The sequence below is a fragment of the Xiphias gladius genome, chromosome 13 (genome assembly GCF_016859285.1).
Source record: "Xiphias gladius isolate SHS-SW01 ecotype Sanya breed wild chromosome 13, ASM1685928v1, whole genome shotgun sequence".
NCBI lineage: Eukaryota > Metazoa > Chordata > Actinopteri > Istiophoriformes > Xiphiidae > Xiphias > Xiphias gladius.
Window position 1 is genome coordinate 9291613 of NC_053412.1, and position 18578 is coordinate 9310190.

The window sequence follows — 18578 nt, forward strand, 5'->3', positions numbered from 1 at the left end:
TGGAAGAGCAGCGGCGATGAAGACCTGGATTCTTGCTCGGCTTTCTGGTTTAACAATTATCTCTGGCAACACCACAGACCTCTCTTTGTTGCAGCTTCTTTGTTTTATTTAGGATGTTTGAAAAAGTCTTACACAATTCAGTTTTTTTTTGTTTTTTTTTAAAGGTACATAAGCATACATAATGTATATACAGTAGTTCTGTGTGTGTTGCATTCATCCTGTGAACTGTGACCCAATAATGTATGTGTCATATCCTGCTGAATAGCTTTAGGTTGCCTTTTGATCCCTTGTTCCCTCTCTCCCATTATCCCTCCCTTTCTTTATATGTACCACACACACACACACACACACACACACACACACACGCACGCACACTCAATAAACGGGAGTATAATTAACAGTGAGCATTTGAAGACAAGAAGTCATTCCCTTCATTACAGGGCAGCTCCATTGCTCAGAAGGGATACACACAAACGGATACACACCCAGTTCAGGAGGGCACAATCTCCACTCAACAAAGAGAGAAATAAGAGGCGGTGACAAACGGATGGACAGCATCTGTTTCTCAGTGTCGTTCGGCCGCCTGGTGCTAATTGCAAATGCCAGAAGATACAAAATCATGGCAAAGGTCTCTAGCAAACTTCTCCTCTGCTCCGTTTTTTTCTCCTCCTTTCCCTTTCTCTCTTTTTCGCTTTATGCTCCAGGGGTAAACAAGGGAGAGGGCCCAGTGGCAAGAAAAATCACATTATAGTATATGAAGCGCTTCATGCTATCACTGGCGTGTGTGTGTGTGTGTGTGTGTGAGTAATAGATCCCAACCAGAGGCTTTCTATTCCCCAATCACATCTGAATGTGTTTCTGACAGCAGTTCATGTCAGGGAGCATATATTGAAAGGCCTGATTCTTAAAAGGAGGATTTATCGATTTATCAGCTCATGTGCAGGGCCCTCGAAAACCTTGGTGAGGCTGTGCAATGTTTCAGATAAAATAATCATTGTATACGTATATAGATTTTTTTTCTTAAAAGTATACATCTATGAAGCAACAACATGAGAGCAGCCAGGAAATCTATCAATTTCAATATTTGCAAATGTGGATAGTTAGTGTATCACATATTATTGCTAAGATACATTTTTCTTAAATAAATTCCGCATGTATGTCCTCATTTTTTCTTCCTACACGTGATTTTTTTTTCATTTTTACGACAGATAAACTGCCATTACTGTGGAATTGGTACTCCTTCGCGCCTCTGATCATACCTGTTGTGAGCCATATTGCCCTCGTGCCACACTTCCAAATTTACCCATCTCATGTTAATAGCGGCCGCCTTCATTTTGCCTAAATATTGTGTAATGTATGTGTTCATTACCCTGGATACCCCTGGAGCAATAAGCAATCATCCATGATATCCTCTGTGTTCATTTGCTGTTTAATTTCATGCAAGTCATTAATCAACCAGATGTTTCAAATGAGTCCTACGATTAAGTACCGATGGTAATAGATGAGACTTTATCATTCGTGAAAAGATTTGTGTGGTGAAGAAAAAAAAATACCTGCGAAGGTAGATTAATTGTAGGTCAAAAAAAGTCAAGATCACATGGAAATGTTTTATTAGCGTCAATCAAGATTACTCATTTTTCGAAAGAGACCAGTGGTGTATATTCAAAAGTAAATGGTAAAATATGAATTTTGTTTGCTCTCTGTAAGCATCCTGTATGTAAATCGTATTCCTTATCCGTGGTGGTTTTGCTGACATTGCTGGTAGCAGCATCATGGAGGTTTTGTTGAGGAAAGGGACAAGAGAGTGATATCTGAGGTGGTAATGTTATGGTCCCGGGAAGCCATTTTCTATTTGTTACTTTTAGCTCTATTCCTCACTGCAAAACTCAAGTGATTGCTTCTGCTAGCTAGTTATTCACGCTGTAGGAGGAGCGGAGGCTGACTAAGGAAGGGAAAAAGTCCACTTTGGGAGGTGGTCAGGGTGGTGGAATTGGTCAGGGACTCTCCCACAGGAGAACAACCTTAACTGTGTTTTTAATTTAAGTTTACTGACCACGATCTTTTCCTAAGCCTGACCAAACCTTGACCATTCCACAACCTTAACCGCCTGTTTATTATCCTTACCAGGACGACAACGGTGCGGTACGCCTGCCATCGATGCGCTCCTATGGATCGCATCCGAGGGTAGGAACAAACAACCTATATGGTTGTTTAGGTTGAAGGACTTGTTCAGTGTAGCAATTATCTTAGCCGTTTACTATGAATGTTCTTGTCAGACTGAAGACAAGTGAGGACGTTTTAGGAAATTATAAAGTTATTCCATTTAATGGGAATTTCCCATATTTTATTTTCATATAACCACGGACATATTACAGGAAAAATTAAAACAACTTAGTAAGTCCCCAGCTAACATTTTAACTGCTGCAAATGAGTCAACCAGGGACAGGACACCAGGACACAGGGCTTGTGTGTGTCCGAGGTATTAGATAAGTCGGAGGTGTTAATGTGTATTTTCCAAGGTCGGGTTATAGTAGAAATGTGAGCGAAGTTGAAATTCCTCACCATTTGCAAGGTGCCTTGAAATTCATTATGGTGAGAATGTGAGTGCCTACTTGTTAAACAAAATTTGATTAGATCTTAAAAACAAACAACAGTGGCTGGTTTGAATGTACAATGAACAGTTTTCATATAATAAATACAAAATGTGAAAGCTTACAATACCAACTTCTTTTACGGCAGCAATGTTTTGTAGATAAAATCTATAGAGTCATTGTTCTGGGAAGCCTGAGTGCAAGAGTGCGTTGGGGTGCTGTCCTCAACAAGGGTGCACCATCACTGGTTTGAACTTGAGACTCTCTTTCTCTTAAACAGTCTTATCTTCATACCTTCCAAAGAACTAATAAAATAAACTGATGGAGTCATTTTCGTTGCTGTAAAAGAGAAAATAAAAAAAAAAAAGATCTTTTATAGGTCCTCTGAACTTTTAAGCCCCGAACCTTCTCTCATGTCTTACTGAAGTGAACCGTCAGTGGGCTGTGTTATGTTTCTCTCTAAGCTCTCTTTCAGCAGAGGTGAGGGAAAAATAATGGAGGGCTGAGCTGCATGGTAGATTTCAACAAACAAGCCCAAACCTCAACAACGATGACGACTCAAGGAAATGTGCTCAAGTGGTGACTTCTATTATTCAGTGCTGTAATCTTGGCTCTCTAAATCCTCAAAAGTGGCTGTTTGTAAAGCCGGTGATTTAACATTTGTTGTGGTAGCACTTTAATGCAGCGACTTACCACCAGAGTACATATTTGTAGGCGTACAGTAATTGTCCCTTAATGGTGTGAAAGCAAGTTCTACTTTGGCAAGTTGACCTGAGCTCACCCTGGAGCAAAGGACTGTGTATGCAATGCAGTGTAAATCAATGGTATTTTAGTCTCTTTTTTTAGAATCATTTTATTGCCATACAAGCCTCAAACAAATGTCGATCATAGATGAAGCTTATAGATGATTACAGATAATTACAGTCATAACATGCAAGAAAAATAATATGATTATGATTAGTTTTTGCCCTTTGCCCTCACACTTTTTGTATTGTAATCCTTGTGATGATTTCTATGATCAGGGATTAAAATGAATCTTTCTGGTCTCCCCATGGCTCCGTCAGACCACCCTTTTCAAACCAGAATGTCAAGTACTATATATGGAAATGTTTGATTGCAACTACAGTTTAATTCTAATTACCAGTGGTGTAAGGTAACTACGTAAATTGACTAAACTACTTTACTAAAATACAGTTTTTCAGATAACTGTCCTTAACTTCAGTATTTTTTATGCTCATTATTTCTGCTGCACAACGTTTTGGAGGCAAACATTTTACTTTTTACAACACTACATGAATTTGATCAAACGTTTAATCAAAGGTACTAGTTACTTTACAAATCCGGGTAATAATTAACACAAATAATAAAATATATTATTCAAATAAAATAATTTATACAAAAAACCCCACATAAATCCATAATATAATATAATTTTCATAATTCTGAAATGGGCCGTTCTGCATAATACATACTTTTACTTCAGTAAAAATTTGAATGCATGGCTTTAACTTGTGACAAAGTATTTGTCCACAATGGTATTTGTACTACAACTACAATTACCACAACTGCTGATTAATAGAGATAAGAAATAACAAAGGTTGTTGCATTTTATTCATACTTTAAAGTTATTCCTTTTTAAATGTCTTATTTATTTAATATAATCCATTTTGTCCACTGCTGCTTGCGGTCATTTCATATCACCATGCTTCAGGCAAACCCAACCATTTTATGATTATGCATCCTATGATTACTGACATGAAAGGGCTTTAGCCACCCCATGCAGAGCTGTTCAAAGGTGAGCCACTAACAGCTTGACACCAGGGCGATATTACAGCTCCAGGCTGGAGCACAGCAGCCAAAATCAGAGGATTTAATGACCCTGGTAATATGAGAGGAATACTGACAAATCCCGGAAACAGCACTACAAAGATCATATTGATGTCTATAGATGAATTCTTTGATCCATAGATTAAAAATACTACCTTCCTGGTGGGCCTACAGACTTGTGTTTCCTTTTAATGTGTAACTTGTCAAGGGAAAAAGTTGTGAGCTGTGATATTCTTGGATAAAAGTCTGCACACTGACACTAAAAATAGTCTCTGGTTTTAACCTTTGATATAAAGCTTCCATCAGTGATAGAAAGGGTCTTTGCTTTAGTATATACAGTGTGTTTTACAGTCGTGCTGTAGCTCTGCTTATGGCAATGACAATAGATCTGTCTGTGCACAACTTTAATTCAGAGTGGAATATCTCAACAACTATTATCTGGATTTCCAGTGATTTTACAGACTTCCATGACCAGCAAAGGATGAATCCTCTAGCCACTTTCATGTATTCAGTAAATTCTCTCCACATCTACTACATAGATTGGCACAATTTATTGTACAGACATTCATGGTTCCCTGGTGATGAACCCTAATAACTTCGGTGATCCTTCGGCTTTTCCTCCAGCCCCACTGTGAGGTTTGTTGCTTTGAGTAAAATAGCTTGACAACTATAGGGATGACTGTGAAATTTGTTATGGATATCCAAGGTCCCTAAAGGATGAATTGACTCTGGTGTTCCCTGACATTTTCGACTAGCACCATTGTGAGGTCAAAATTTCAACGTGCTTAATACATTCCTGCAAATCTTATGAAATTTTAGCCTCAGCTGTACTTTGTGTTTAGAGCTAATTCGCAAATTTTAGGATATAACAGACTCAGTTAATACGGTAAACATCATACCTGCTAATCATCAGCATGTTAGCATTGTCATTGTGAATGTTAGCATTCCAATGTTTTCTTTTACAAAGTTACAATCAATATAAATACAATCATAATATAAATAAAAATCTACCAGAATTTGACATGATGAAAGCCATACAGAGGTACTAAGTAATAACAAGGGCCAACAACAAGGGGAAGACCTCATATACATTACAGGGACACAGTTTAAGCACATACTTTAGCCAGTAGACTATAAATATCCCTCCACAGCAGAAACACTCACTACTCTTAGCTCTGTGTGACCATCGAGCAACAAAAGAGGAAAAGAGGAGTCCGTCTTTTCCTCTTTTTCCTCTTTTTTGAGTCCGTCAAAAAATAAGTCACAATGAATTAACAGAAAAATCGAGTCTTTTTTGTGGTTAACATAACTGCATGTTTTGGTATCTGAGGCGGCGAGCCGCTGTGTTCGGTGGGTGGGCTGGCATTGTTCATTCATGATAAATGCGTATTACACGCATGAGTGGTTCTAGGCAGATTAAACATGGGTTGAAAATGGTTGTCGACTCCAACAGTTGGGGAGTGCCAGTGAAAAGTAGGCTGAAGTCCCGCATGTTAGCCCATGCGTATCTTGAGTTGTTGTGATGTCGTAAGCCATTTTAGTTAGGTTTGTACTTGCTGCCCATTACTTTGCTGTCCGTGAATGCCGTCTTGCCGTCTGCATTAATAGTCGCCTTCTTCATTTTCCCACAGACTGAAAGCTACCTGCTCCACCTGAGAAGAAACTGTTTTATTATATAAACTGGCATATCGTGAAGGGCTACTTGGGATTTCCGTACAAGTCATTATCAATCTGTTCTTCCTCCGACATGCTTATTGGGCACAGTATGGAGGCGAAGAGAGACCTCTTCCCACATTTCTCTCTCCTTCGTCCTCGCTCCCTCCTCCTCATCCTATCACATGCAGGCTCACACACACATACTGACTTTGTTATTACAGTGATTACCAAGTGCTGAAATGAAGTCATATTTTTGTTTCTAAATAACAGATTGTCAAAGAAACAAATGAATCTGCCCCCACCAACAATGCGAAATAGACAGCTTATTTTCAAATTTCCAATTTATTTTCTTGTGAAGGTTGCTGTCTTGTGGGGCTGCCACTCACACAATTGTTTTTCTCAATATTGTTAGCAATCAGGCAGTGAGACATTGTTGCAGTTTGTCAGAAGGGGTTTATTTTTCATCTGTCCCTTCCTCTGTTGGAGAACCTGTTTAAATCACATTCAGATGAACACTTGCTGTGTGTTTACGGAGTGTGCATGAATGGTGTGAAACTGACCCCCTGTGTAGCTTCAGGATCTCCCATGGTGCCTTGGTTCAGGCCCTACATTATATCTTTTCTAGTCTTTTGTTTTGCTGCTTCTGCATGAATAGTATCAATTTAATGTTGATGTATAGGAAGATGCCACTTAATGGATGCCACCATTTTATCAGTTTATGTGGACCTTGAGCTTGACAGTTCATTTTGACCTTGGAAGCAAGTCAAGGTCCACTTATTCACTCGTTCTGGAGCTTTTAACGATAGGCCACGTTCTTCACCTCAGCACTTTTAGATCCTCTCGACCATGTTAGTGTAAAAGTTGAGCTTTACAGTTCATTTTTGACCTTGGAAACAGAAGTTGACAAAAAAAAAAAAAAATTAAACTCAAGGTCGTTTAGCACTTTTCCAATATTACTGGGCTTTCATTCATATCACATGGTCTTCTTCAGCAGAGCTAGTATGCTCAATTGCCATGGAACCTAAAAAGTGCTCTTAAAAGCTCTCAGAATATTTTTTAAACATCAAGTTCCATAACAACTGAGCAAACTCTAAAACTTTCCCCCCTAACAAGACAGTTGTATTATGGTCGGTGTGGTCCAGAACAAGCAAGTTAGTGGGCCTTGAGTTGAGACTGTTTTGTCAGCTTTGCATGGACCTACATACACAAGTACAGAAGAGATCTTTTCCCCCATTTCTGTAAAAACAAAACAACAAAGAACACACGGGGACTTCTACAAAGCAAACTGCTATAAAGACTGTTGTATCATCACTGTCAAACTAATGATTAAAAATGGATCTACAGTCATTACAGTTCCAGGCATTTCTCTGTCAGCAAAGGCATTTTCACAGAGCAGTAATAAAAGAACCGTGAAACCGGTGACAGTTACTGAGGAAAAACAATTTCTCTCAGCCTGAGATGCAACTGAGAACAAACAATTCATGCTGAGACTTATACTTCATTCATTGCAGGGATATGGAGCTGCCAAACTACAGGCTAACTTGTATGATTCCACAATCCTCCAACAAAGTGATAAGAAAATCCCGACCCATAACCGCTGCCTACTCTGATAATGTCTTATCCAGAGCTATTTTCAACCAAAGCAGGTAAAAATTAAATTTGCTTAAAACCCCTTAGGACTTGTACAGATTGTTTCCTTTGGCAAATATATTTGTTTTGTTTTGGTTTTTTTGTTGTTTTTTTGTTGTTTTTCAATGTCACACAATCATAACAAAAACATATCATTCATCAGGGATTTATTCTGAACGTAAAATATATTTTCATTTTGGCCCATTTCTATGGCATCGTTGCTGCGGCGCTTGAAAACATCTGCCTTTTGTGGAGCAGGAGGTCCAGGTTTGATTTCCTAGCCAGTGCAACACGCTCTTCATTTTCGGGGATTGCTGTACTGTCTGAAGGCAAAATATACGTAGGACGTATGGTTTGGCATGATGTTGCTCTAACAAACTGTCGCAGGCCCATGGAAAAACCTTCGATATTTAAGTCAGCTTGAGAGAGAAGTTTAAACTCTGCCTGCTTTCTTGCCTCTGCACAGCTGGCCACTCACGACGAGAAACGGGTGTGAATGTCTGACTGTAGAAAGGTACAGTAATGGTCAGAACCCCCCCTCGTAATCTGACGTCGGAAAGATGTGGGATGAGGGGTTTTTTGAAGCCATCTGACCATCCGGCAAACGGTGTAGGCTGAGTAGTGGTGCAGCGGTAAAAGACTTTCTTCACGTGAGCATTGGTGGTTCAGTGGTAGAATTCTCGCCTGCCACGCGGGAGGCCCGGGTTCGATTCCCGGCCAATGCAACTGACTTTTGATTTTTTCGGGATTATTACACGTTTTGATAGCAAAGCCTCTCCTGTGAATATGGTTTGTTACACAAGAATTGTATTTACTAACGCCACAAAAAACTACACAATCACAAATACATGCTTTTTTGATTTGTTTCATGTTGTCTTAACGGTCCCCACGTCAACTGAGCATGTCCAGGTCTGGGATATATTAGACGATAAGTGAACAGTCAGTTCTCATAGACAGTACACTCCCTGTACCGTTTGGACACAGTGATGGACACAGCAGTGCTCCAGAGATAAACATTGTATCTGCATTTTTTCAGGCTTTGCCTCCATGTTTTTGTGTGAATTGAAGTAGTCACTTGTATGCATTTACATGGAAAACTCTTGGCGATTTTTCTCGTCAATTTCTCCTGCAACAAGGGCCTCGTTGGCGCAGTAGGCAGCGCGTCAGTCTCATAATCTGAAGGTCGTGAGTTCGACCCTCACACGGGGCATCTCTCTTGCTATACAATAGTTGTATATTTTTTTGAGCCATTCGACCGTTCAGTACAGGGCAGAGTAGAGTAGTAGCAGCGGTTTGGTGATCCCTGTGTAGCAGGCCACAGTAGCGTAGTTCTGGCTACACATGGACAATAAAAACCTTCGGTATTTGCCATAGCTTTGAAAAGCAGAATGGTGTGGGATAATACCTTGCTTACTCTGTGGGTTCGAAGTCTAATGAACAAGATGGTAAAGTATTCGAGTCTTCAGCTAATCTGATTTTTGGCAGACACTTAACAGGGTATTCTATTCGTTAGTTTTTGTTTTTGGAAACTTTATTTAAAGAGATTCCCCCTAAAAAGCCGTATCAACGCCCCAGTGAAAACATTGGCTTATTGGCAGATCAAAAAATATATTTTCATTTTGGTCCCTTTAGTGGGCATCGTTGCTGCAGTGGTTGAAAACATCTGGCTTCTTGTCCAGGTCATGTAAATCAAATCAAAATAAGTGAACAGTCAGTTCTCATAGCAGGCCACACTAGTACCGCTTACATTGTGATGGACACAGCAGTGCCCCAGAGATAAACATTGTATCTGCATTTTTTTTGGCATTGCATCCATATTTCTTTGTGAATTGAAGTAATGGGAAATATCTTGCGGATTTTTCTCTTCAATTTCTCCTGCAACAAGGGCCTCGTTGGCGCAGTAGGCAGCGCGTCAGTCTCATAATCTGAAGGTCGTGAGTTCAACCCTCACACGGGGCATCTCTCTTGCTATACAATAGTTGTATATTTTTTTGAGCCATTCGACCGTTCAGTACAGGGCAGAGTAGAGTAGTAGCAGCGGTTTGGTGATCCCTGTGTAGCAGGCCACAGTAGCGTAGTTCTGGCTACACATGGACAATGTTTGCCATAGCTTTGAAAAGCTGAACGGTGTGGGATAATACCTTGCTTACTCTGTGGGTTCGAAGTCTAATGAACAAGATTGAGAAGTATTGAGTCTTCAGCTAATCTGATCCAGGCAGACACTTAACAAGCAATTTTATTTGTTAGCTCCTTTAACGGATTTGGATATGCATTATGAATTGTCTTTCTCTCTCTCACATGCACATTTTTTATTCTCTTTTTCACCTGAAAACTTTACATCATTTAAAGAGATTCTCCTTAAAATCCTTATCAACGCCCAAGTGAACACTGTGGCTTATTGGCAGATCAAAAAATATATTTTCTTTTTGGCCCCTTTATATGGCATCGTTGCTGCGGTGGCTGAAAACATCTGCCTTCTTGTGGAGCAGGAGGTCCAGGTTTGATTTTCTGGCCAGTGCAACACACTCTTCATTTTTGGGGATTACTGTACTGCCTGAAGGCAAAATATACGTAGGACGTATGGTTTGGCATGATGTTGCTCTAACAAACTGTCGCAGGCCCATGGAAAAACCTTCGGTATTCAAGTCAGCTTGAGAGAGAAGTTTAAACTCTGCCTGCTTTCTTGCCTCTGCACAGCTGGCCACTCACGATGAGAAACGGGTGTGAATGTCTGACTGTAGAAAGGTACAGTAATGGTCAGAACCCCCCCCCGTAATCTGACGTCGGAAATATATGGGATGAGGGGTTTTTTGAAGCCATTTGACCATCCGGCAAACAGTGTAGGCTGAGTACAGGCCCCTTTAGTGGGCCTCGTGGGCGCAGCGGTAAAAAAATCCCTTCACGTGAGCATTGGTGGTTCAGTGGTAGAATTCTCGCCTGCCACGCGGGAGGCCCGGGTTCGATTCCCGGCCAATGCAACTGACTTTTAATTTTTTCGGGATTATTACACGTTTTGATAGCAAAGCCTCTCCTGTGAATATGGTTTGTTACACAAGAATTGTATTTACTAACGCCACAAAAAACTACACAATCACAAATACATGCTTTTTTGATTTGTTTCATGTTGTCTTAACGGTCCCCACGTCAACTGAGCATGTCCAGGTCTGGGATATATTAGACGATAAGTGAACAGTCAGTTCTCATAGACAGTACACTTGCTGTACCGTTTGGACACAGTGATGGACACAGCAGTGCCCCAGAGATAAACATTGTATCTGCATTTTTTTTGGCATTGCATCCATATTTTTTTGTGAATTGAAGTAGTGACTTATATGCATTTACATGGAAATATCTTGGCGATTTTTCTCTTCAATTTCTCCTGCAACAAGGGCCTCGTTGGCGCAGTAGGCAGCGCGTCAGTCTCATAATCTGAAGGTCGTGAGTTCGACCCTCACACGGGGCATCTCTCTTGCTATACAATAGTTGTATATTTTTTTGAGCCATTCGACCGTTCAGTACAGGGCAGAGTAGAGTAGTAGCAGCGGTTTGGTGATCCCTGTGTAGCAGGCCACAGTAGCGTAGTTCTGGCTACACATGGACAATGTTTGCCATAGCTTTGAAAAGCTGAACGGTGTGGGATAATACCTTGCTTACTCTGTGGGTTCGAAGTCTAATGAACAAGATTGAGAAGTATTGAGTCTTCAGCTAATCTGATCCAGGCAGACACTTAACAAGCAATTTTATTCGTTAGCTCCTTTAACGGGATTTGGATATGCATTATGAATTGTCTTTCTCTCTCTCACATGCACATTTTTTATTCTCTTTTTTCACCTGAAAACTTTACATCATTTAAAGAGATTCCCCCTTAAAAATCCTTATCAACGCCCAAGTGAACACTGTGGCTTATTGGCAGATCAAAAAATATATTTTCTTTTTGGCCCCTTTATATGGCATCGTTGCTGCGGTGGCTGAAAACATCTGCCTTCTTGTGGAGCAGGAGGTCCAGGTTTGATTTCCTGGCCAGTGCAACACACTCTTCATTTTTGGGGATTACTGTACTGCCTGAAGGCAAAATATACGTAGGACGTATGGTTTGGCATGATGTTGCTCTAACAAACTGTCGCAGGCCCATGGAAAAACCTTCGGTATTCAAGTCAGCTTGAGAGAGAAGTTTAAACTCTGCCTGCTTTCTTGCCTCTACACAGCTGGCCACTCACGACGAGAAACGGGTGTGAATGTCTGACTGTAGAAAGGTACAGTAATGGTCAGAACCCCCCCTCGTAATCTGACGTCGGAAAGATGTGGGATGAGGGGTTTTTTGAAGCCATCTGACCATCCGGCAAACAGTGTAGGCTGAGTACAGGCCCCTTTAGTGGGCCTCGTCGGCGCTGGGGGAAAAAAAGCCCGTCACGTGAGCATTGGTGGTTCAGTGGTAGAATTCTCGCCTGCCACGCGGGAGGCCCGGGTTCGATTCCCGGCCAATGCAACTGACTTTTGATTTTTTCGGGATTATTACACGTTTTGATAGCAAAGCCTCTCCTGTGAATATGGTTTGTTACACAAGAATTGTATTTACTGACGCATAAAAAACTACACAATCACAAATACATGCTTTTTTGATTTGTTTCATGTTGTCTTAACGGTCCCCACGTCAACTGAGCATGTCCAGGTCTGGGATATATTAGACGATAAGTGAACAGTCAGTTCTCATAGACAGTACACTCCCTGTACCGTTTGGACACAGTGATGGACACAGCAGTGCTCCAGAGATACACATTGTATCTGCATTTTTTCAGGCTTTGCCTCCATGTTTTTGTGTGAATTGAAGTAGTCACTTGTATGCATTTACATGGAAAACTCTTGGCGATTTTTCTCGTCAATTTTTCCTGCAACAAGGGCCTCGTTGGCGCAGTAGGCAGCGCGTCAGTCTCATAATCTGAAGGTCGTGAGTTCGACCCTCACACGGGGCATTTCTCTTGCTATACATTAGTCGTATATTTTTTTTGAGCCATTCGACCGTTCAGTACAGGGCAGAGTAGAGCAGTAGCAGCGGTTTGGTGATCCCTGTGTAGCAGGCCACAGTAGCGTAGTTCTGGCTACACATGGACAATGTTTGCCATAGCTTTGAAAAGCTGAACGGTGTGGGATAATACCTTGCTTACTCTGTGGGTTCGAAGTCTAATGAACAAGATTGAGAAGTATTCAGTTTTCAGCTAATCTGATCCAGGCAGACACTTAACAAGCAATTTTATTCGTTAGCTCCTTTAACGGGATTTGGATATGCATTATGAATTGTCTTTCTCTCTCACATGCACATTTTTTATTCTCTTTTTTCACCTGAAAACTTTACATCATTTAAAGAGATTCCCCCTTAAAAATCCTTATCAACGCCCAAGTGAACACTGTAGCTTATTGGCAGATCAAAAAATATATTTTCTTTTTGGCCCCTTTATATGGCATCGTTGCTGCGGTGGCTGAAAACATCTGCCTTCTTGTGGAGCAGGAGGTCCAGGTTTGATTTCCTGGCCAGTGCAACACGCTCTTCATTTTTGGGGATTACTGTACTGCCTGAAGGCAAAATATACGTAGGACGTATGGTTTGGCATGATGTTGCTCTAACAAACTGTCGCAGGCCCATGGAAAAACCTTTGGTATTCAAGTCAGCTTGAGAGAGAAGTTTAAACTCTGCCTGCTTTCTTGCCTCTACACAGCTGGCCACTCACGACGAGAAACGGGTGTGAATGTCTGACTGTAGAAAGGTACAGTAATGGTCAGAACCCCCCCTCGTAATCTGACGTCGGAAAGATGTGGGATGAGGGGTTTTTTGAAGCCATCTGACCATCCGGCAAACAGTGTAGGCTGAGTACAGGCCCCTTTAGTGGGCCTCGTCGGCGCTGGGGGAAAAAAAGCCCTTCACGTGAGCATTGGTGGTTCAGTGGTAGAATTCTCGCCTGCCACGCGGGAGGCCCGGGTTCGATTCCCGGCCAATGCAACTGACTTTTGATTTTTTCGGGATTATTACACGTTTTGATAGCAAAGCCTCTCCTGTGAATATGGTTTGTTACACAAGAATTGTATTTACTAACGCCACAAAAAACTACACAATTACAAATACATGCTTTTTTGATTTGTTTCATGTTGTCTTCATGTTGTCTTAACGGTCCCCACGTCAACTGAGCATGTCCAGGTCTGGGATATATTAGACGATAAGTGAACAGTCAGTTCTCATAGACAGTACACTTGCTGTACCGTTTGGACACAGTGATGGACACAGCAGTGCCCCAGAGATAAACATTGTATCTGCATTTTTTCAGGCATTGCATCCATATTTTTTTGTGAATTGAAGTAATGGGAAATATCTTGCGGATTTTTCTCTTCAATCTCTCCTGCAACAAGGGCCTCGTTGGCGCAGTAGGCAGCGCGTCAGTCTCATAATCTGAAGGTCGTGAGTTCGACCCTCACACAGGGCATCTCTCTTGCTATACATTAGTTGTATATACTGTCCACTGTTTAGATTGAGCAGTGGCAAAGAGAACGGAGGAAACACTTCAGCTGTGTTACATCAAAATAATATAAAGTCTGGTGAAATCTAGTGATCGACCACTACACAGTAGTGTAGTTCTGGCTACACATGGACAATGTTACCATAGCTTTGAAAAGTCGAACGGTGTGGGATAATACCTTGCTTACTCTGTGGGTTCGAGGTCTAATGAACAAGATTGAGAAGTATTCGAGTCTCTTCAAATCTGATTTTTTTGGCACACACTTAACAGATTATTCTATTAGTTTTTTTTTTTTGAAACTTTTATTTAAAGAGACCCTAAAAACATCTGGCTTTTTGTTCTCTCTCTTCTCTTTAAATCAAAATCAAAATAATGCAAAAGCAGAGGTGCGGTGATCCCCTGTGTAGGCCACACTACTACTACATGTTGTGTGTGACACAGCGTGCTCCAGTAATACACATTGTATCTGCATTTTTATGGAAGTAGTGACTTTATGCATTTACATGGGAAATATCGCCATTTTTTTCTTCTTCAATTTCCTGCAACAAAGGGCCCTCGTTGCGGCAGGCAGCCAGCGTCAGTCTCATAATCTGAGAGGTCGTCGTGAGAGATTTCACAGGGCATCTCTTCTCTGCTTATATATTAGTGTTATATACTGTCCACTGTTTATATTGAGCAGTGGCAAGAAACAGGACACTTCAGCTGTGTTACATCAAAATAATATAAAGTCTGGTGAAATCTAGTGATCGACCACTACACAGTAGTGTAGTTCTGGCTACACATGGACAATGTTTGCCATAGCTTTGAAAAGCAGAATGGTGTGGGATAATACCTTGCTTACTCTGTGGGTTCGAAGTCTAATGAACAAGATGGTAAAGTATTCGAGTCTTCAGCTAATCTGATTTTTGGCAGACACTTAACAGGGTATTCTATTCGTTAGTTTTTGTTTTTGGAAACTTTATTTAAAGAGATTCCCCCTAAAAAGCCGTATCAACGCCCCAGTGAAAACATTGGCTTTTTGATAGATCAAAAAATATATTTTCATTTTGGTCCTTTTCGTGGGCATCGTTGCTGCATTGGTTGAAAACATCTGGCTTCTTGTCGCTCTCTTCTCATGTAAATCAAATCAAAATAATGCAAAAGCAGAGGTGCGGTGATCCCTGTGTAGCAGGCCACACTAGTACGGTACATTGTGTTGGACACAGCAGTGCTCCAGTAATACACATTGTATCTGCATTTTTTTCAATTGAAGTAGTGACTTTTATGCATTTACATGGAAATATCTTGGCGATTTTTCTCTTCAATCTCTCCTGCAACAAGGGCCTCGTTGGCGCAGTAGGCAGCGCGTCAGTCTCATAATCTGAAGGTCGTGAGTTCAACCCTCACACGGGGCATCTCTCTTGCTATACATTTGTTGTATATACTGTCCACTGTTTAGATTGAGCTGTGGCAAAGAAAAGTAATTAAACTTGCAGTTTGGACAGCGATTAATTTATCTGTTTTGCCCAAAAACCTTTCCTAAGATGGATATGAATACAGGACAAATCATGCTGCAGTAGTTACATTTAAGAAGAAACATACAGTAAGTGTTAGGCACTAAATTTAAAGTGAGGAGGCTTTCCAAAATAATGCAATCACTTATTTTTTATTTATCAAGTAACTTCATAAAAAGTGCAGTAAACTGAAAAAACCTAAATCAAATCAGTATTTGGTGTGACCACCCTTTGCCTTTAAAACAGCACCAATTCTCCTTTGTACACTTCACGGTACTTAACAATTAGGCTGTCCCATGCATCTTGGAGCACTTGCCAAAGTTCTTCTGTGGATTTAGGCTTTCTCAGTGTCTTCTGTGTTTGCACGTAATCTCAGACTGACTCCATGATGGTTAGATCAGGTCTGTGCTGGGGCCAGACCCTCTGTTGCAGAACTCCTTGTTCTTCTTGTCACGGAAAATAGTTCTTTATTATCTAAACATCTAAGGCACCTAAAATTTTTGCACATCACTGTATATGCAAATATAACCTAAACAATAGCAGCAATGAGCTATAGGTTGAATCTAAGCTTCGAGAAAACTGTGAATCAACGGAATACTGTCTTGTAATAACTTGGCCAATTTCCTTTAAAAGCTATTGGAAAATTACCATTATGTCTACCCTACTACAATAACAATAACACGGCAATCATTGACAATCATTGGTGTCCAGAGATATTGGATGCTAAATTAGGTTGTTATTTTTTCAATTCTAAAGCCTAGCTAAATGCAGGAATTCTATATAAATTGATATACTGTACATGGGTTAGACATAATAGGTAAAGCAGTGAATGGAAAAATAACTAACTTTTTAGGGACAGGTTTCTAATTTTTTAAATACATGCTGTAAATCACTACTGCAAACATACAACATACTCTGTAAAGGGAACTCTAGAGATACTCAAATGCTGCCACATTTATCATTTCAGTGATGGAGATGTAATAAAGTGACTTTTGTTTGAATATCAGGCTGTCATTGAGGAATGATTGCAGGGGAAGTAATGACGATTCCAAAGTCTTTTGGAATCATTTTAAATATGTATAAAAGCCATGATAATCATTTTTATTTAGTTAGGCTTTTATTGGTAATGAAATTGTGGAAAATGATCAAGGATTAAAAAATTATAATACATATCCCTGCGACATCAATAAAACCTATACTACTGTGTAATTCAACTATACACAAAACTCCAGTTGGGTTTTGATACTTTTGACAGGAACTTTAGTTTTATCAATTCATTAAGTAGTTATTAAATATCACTTTACATTAGGAACACAAATGACCAAAACGGTCTTTTGAAATGTGTTATTTCACTCCCTTTGTACCCGTGTGTTGACCTCAAATCAGTACTCAAAAAGGTTTTGGAAATCCAGTAACACAAGGAGATAAAGCAGAGGTGGAGTTGACTGAGTTAACTGAAACTGAATTGACTTTGACAGGTTTTACAGAGGATACATTACAGCACAGGTTTCATGTATTTGAGCTTGAGATTGTGTTCTTGGTTCTTATTTGGATTCTACTGCGATCTTCACATGTTAAAAGTATGTCTGGTCATAGTCGACGAGAAACACTGTAGCAGAAAACGAATAATGGCACTGATAATTGCCCTCACAAACTAGTAAATTTGAAAACCACTAGCAGTGGTTGTTGTACATTAATGCAACAGGAGAATCTTAAGGAGAACAAAAGTCAAGGTCGACTTCATTTAGCAGTGGGTTTGAGTTTTGCAGTTTGTTTACAGTGAGGTAAACATCCCACTGCCCCAATGTCATACTTCCTCGCTCTGAATCATGAACCTTGTTTTGCTGGGAGTTGGATACATGTAAATGCGATGAGGCATTTTTACTGTCTCCTCTCTACAACTGCAGTAACTACAGTATCTAATATGCATCATTAAGATCTTGTTAAGGCAGACTTAATGTTCAGAGAGAGAGCTCATTGTTGCTCATAGTTTTGTTGGGGTTTTCCCTAGTTTATCGGTCTCTCCTGCCCCTAACCATGCTGCTAAGCTTTAACACTTATTTTTCTGATCTATTGGCCAATTGAATAATATTGATCTGGTAGCCAAGCACATAATATTTTCATCACCAGTGTCCACCTGTTTGCCGCTGTTGCCAGCATACCTTTGACAATATGGTATGTGGGAGAGAAAAAAATGTTTAGTACTTTTCAGTATCAAATTGGAATGATGGGAATGTTAGCCTTTACCAATACATCAATGAGGATTCAAGAATGTAATGTTGTCATCAAGATGCTTTGAGTGCACAAAGCTCTTCAACCTGTGGTAGTGTTTATTACATTCATGCTACATGTACCTTGGGTACCTTGACTTGAATAAGGTCGCCTACTTAAAAGACCTGCATTATTTCGCAATGTAGTTTCTCAAGCACTGCGTCGACACAGTTTGAAATGGTGGAGGAGCAGTAACCCTTTCATTTGGCTTCCTACAACAATTTGCTTTTCCCTTGTGAAATGAAAAACAGGTACGTCCTGTTCCTGAAAGCCACACAGACATGAGAGTTTTTTCCCCTCACGTGGTAAACCTATCATCCAACACACTGTACAATAAAACTGGGTAAATCCCTGGTCAATATTACTAAAATCTTACGTAATTACAAATCCTGTCCATTTAATACAATTTTATTTGTTTTAAGTGAAAGCCCGATGAGCCAATTGTCAGGGTGCAAGGAGTTTGAAAGCCCTTGTCTTGCCTTAGGGTCCTCACTCAGCATGTAGGGCCACACACATAGGCCTCACAGGCAGTGGGTCGTTTCCTGCTGTGTTGCTACAGGTAGCTTTCGCTACATTCTCTCCATTCTCCTAATACTTAGGTGAGGGAG

At 40.4% G+C, this 18578-nt stretch overlaps 10 non-coding genes across 10 annotated transcripts; all 10 read left to right on the forward strand.

Annotated features, from left to right (window-relative positions):
* Nucleotides 1-8357: 8357 nt before the first annotated feature.
* Nucleotides 8358-8428, forward strand: trnag-gcc. The gene has a single exon. It is a non-coding gene; the product is annotated as a tRNA-Gly (tRNA).
* Nucleotides 8429-8840: 412 nt separating this feature from the next.
* Nucleotides 8841-8913, forward strand: trnam-cau. Its single transcript has one exon. It is a non-coding gene; the product is annotated as a tRNA-Met (tRNA).
* Nucleotides 8914-9589: 676 nt separating this feature from the next.
* trnam-cau lies at nt 9590-9662 on the forward strand. Its single transcript has one exon. It is a non-coding gene; the product is annotated as a tRNA-Met (tRNA).
* Nucleotides 9663-10610: 948 nt separating this feature from the next.
* Nucleotides 10611-10681, forward strand: trnag-gcc. The gene has a single exon. It is a non-coding gene; the product is annotated as a tRNA-Gly (tRNA).
* Nucleotides 10682-11093: 412 nt separating this feature from the next.
* Nucleotides 11094-11166, forward strand: trnam-cau. Its single transcript has one exon. It is a non-coding gene; the product is annotated as a tRNA-Met (tRNA).
* Nucleotides 11167-12118: 952 nt separating this feature from the next.
* On the forward strand, nt 12119-12189 carry trnag-gcc. The gene has a single exon. It is a non-coding gene; the product is annotated as a tRNA-Gly (tRNA).
* A 411-nt stretch (nt 12190-12600) lies between these two features.
* Nucleotides 12601-12673, forward strand: trnam-cau. Its single transcript has one exon. It is a non-coding gene; the product is annotated as a tRNA-Met (tRNA).
* A 951-nt stretch (nt 12674-13624) lies between these two features.
* On the forward strand, nt 13625-13695 carry trnag-gcc. The gene has a single exon. It is a non-coding gene; the product is annotated as a tRNA-Gly (tRNA).
* A 405-nt stretch (nt 13696-14100) lies between these two features.
* On the forward strand, nt 14101-14173 carry trnam-cau. The gene has a single exon. It is a non-coding gene; the product is annotated as a tRNA-Met (tRNA).
* A 1354-nt stretch (nt 14174-15527) lies between these two features.
* Nucleotides 15528-15600, forward strand: trnam-cau. The gene has a single exon. It is a non-coding gene; the product is annotated as a tRNA-Met (tRNA).
* The last annotated feature ends 2978 nt before the right edge of the window (nt 15601-18578 follow it).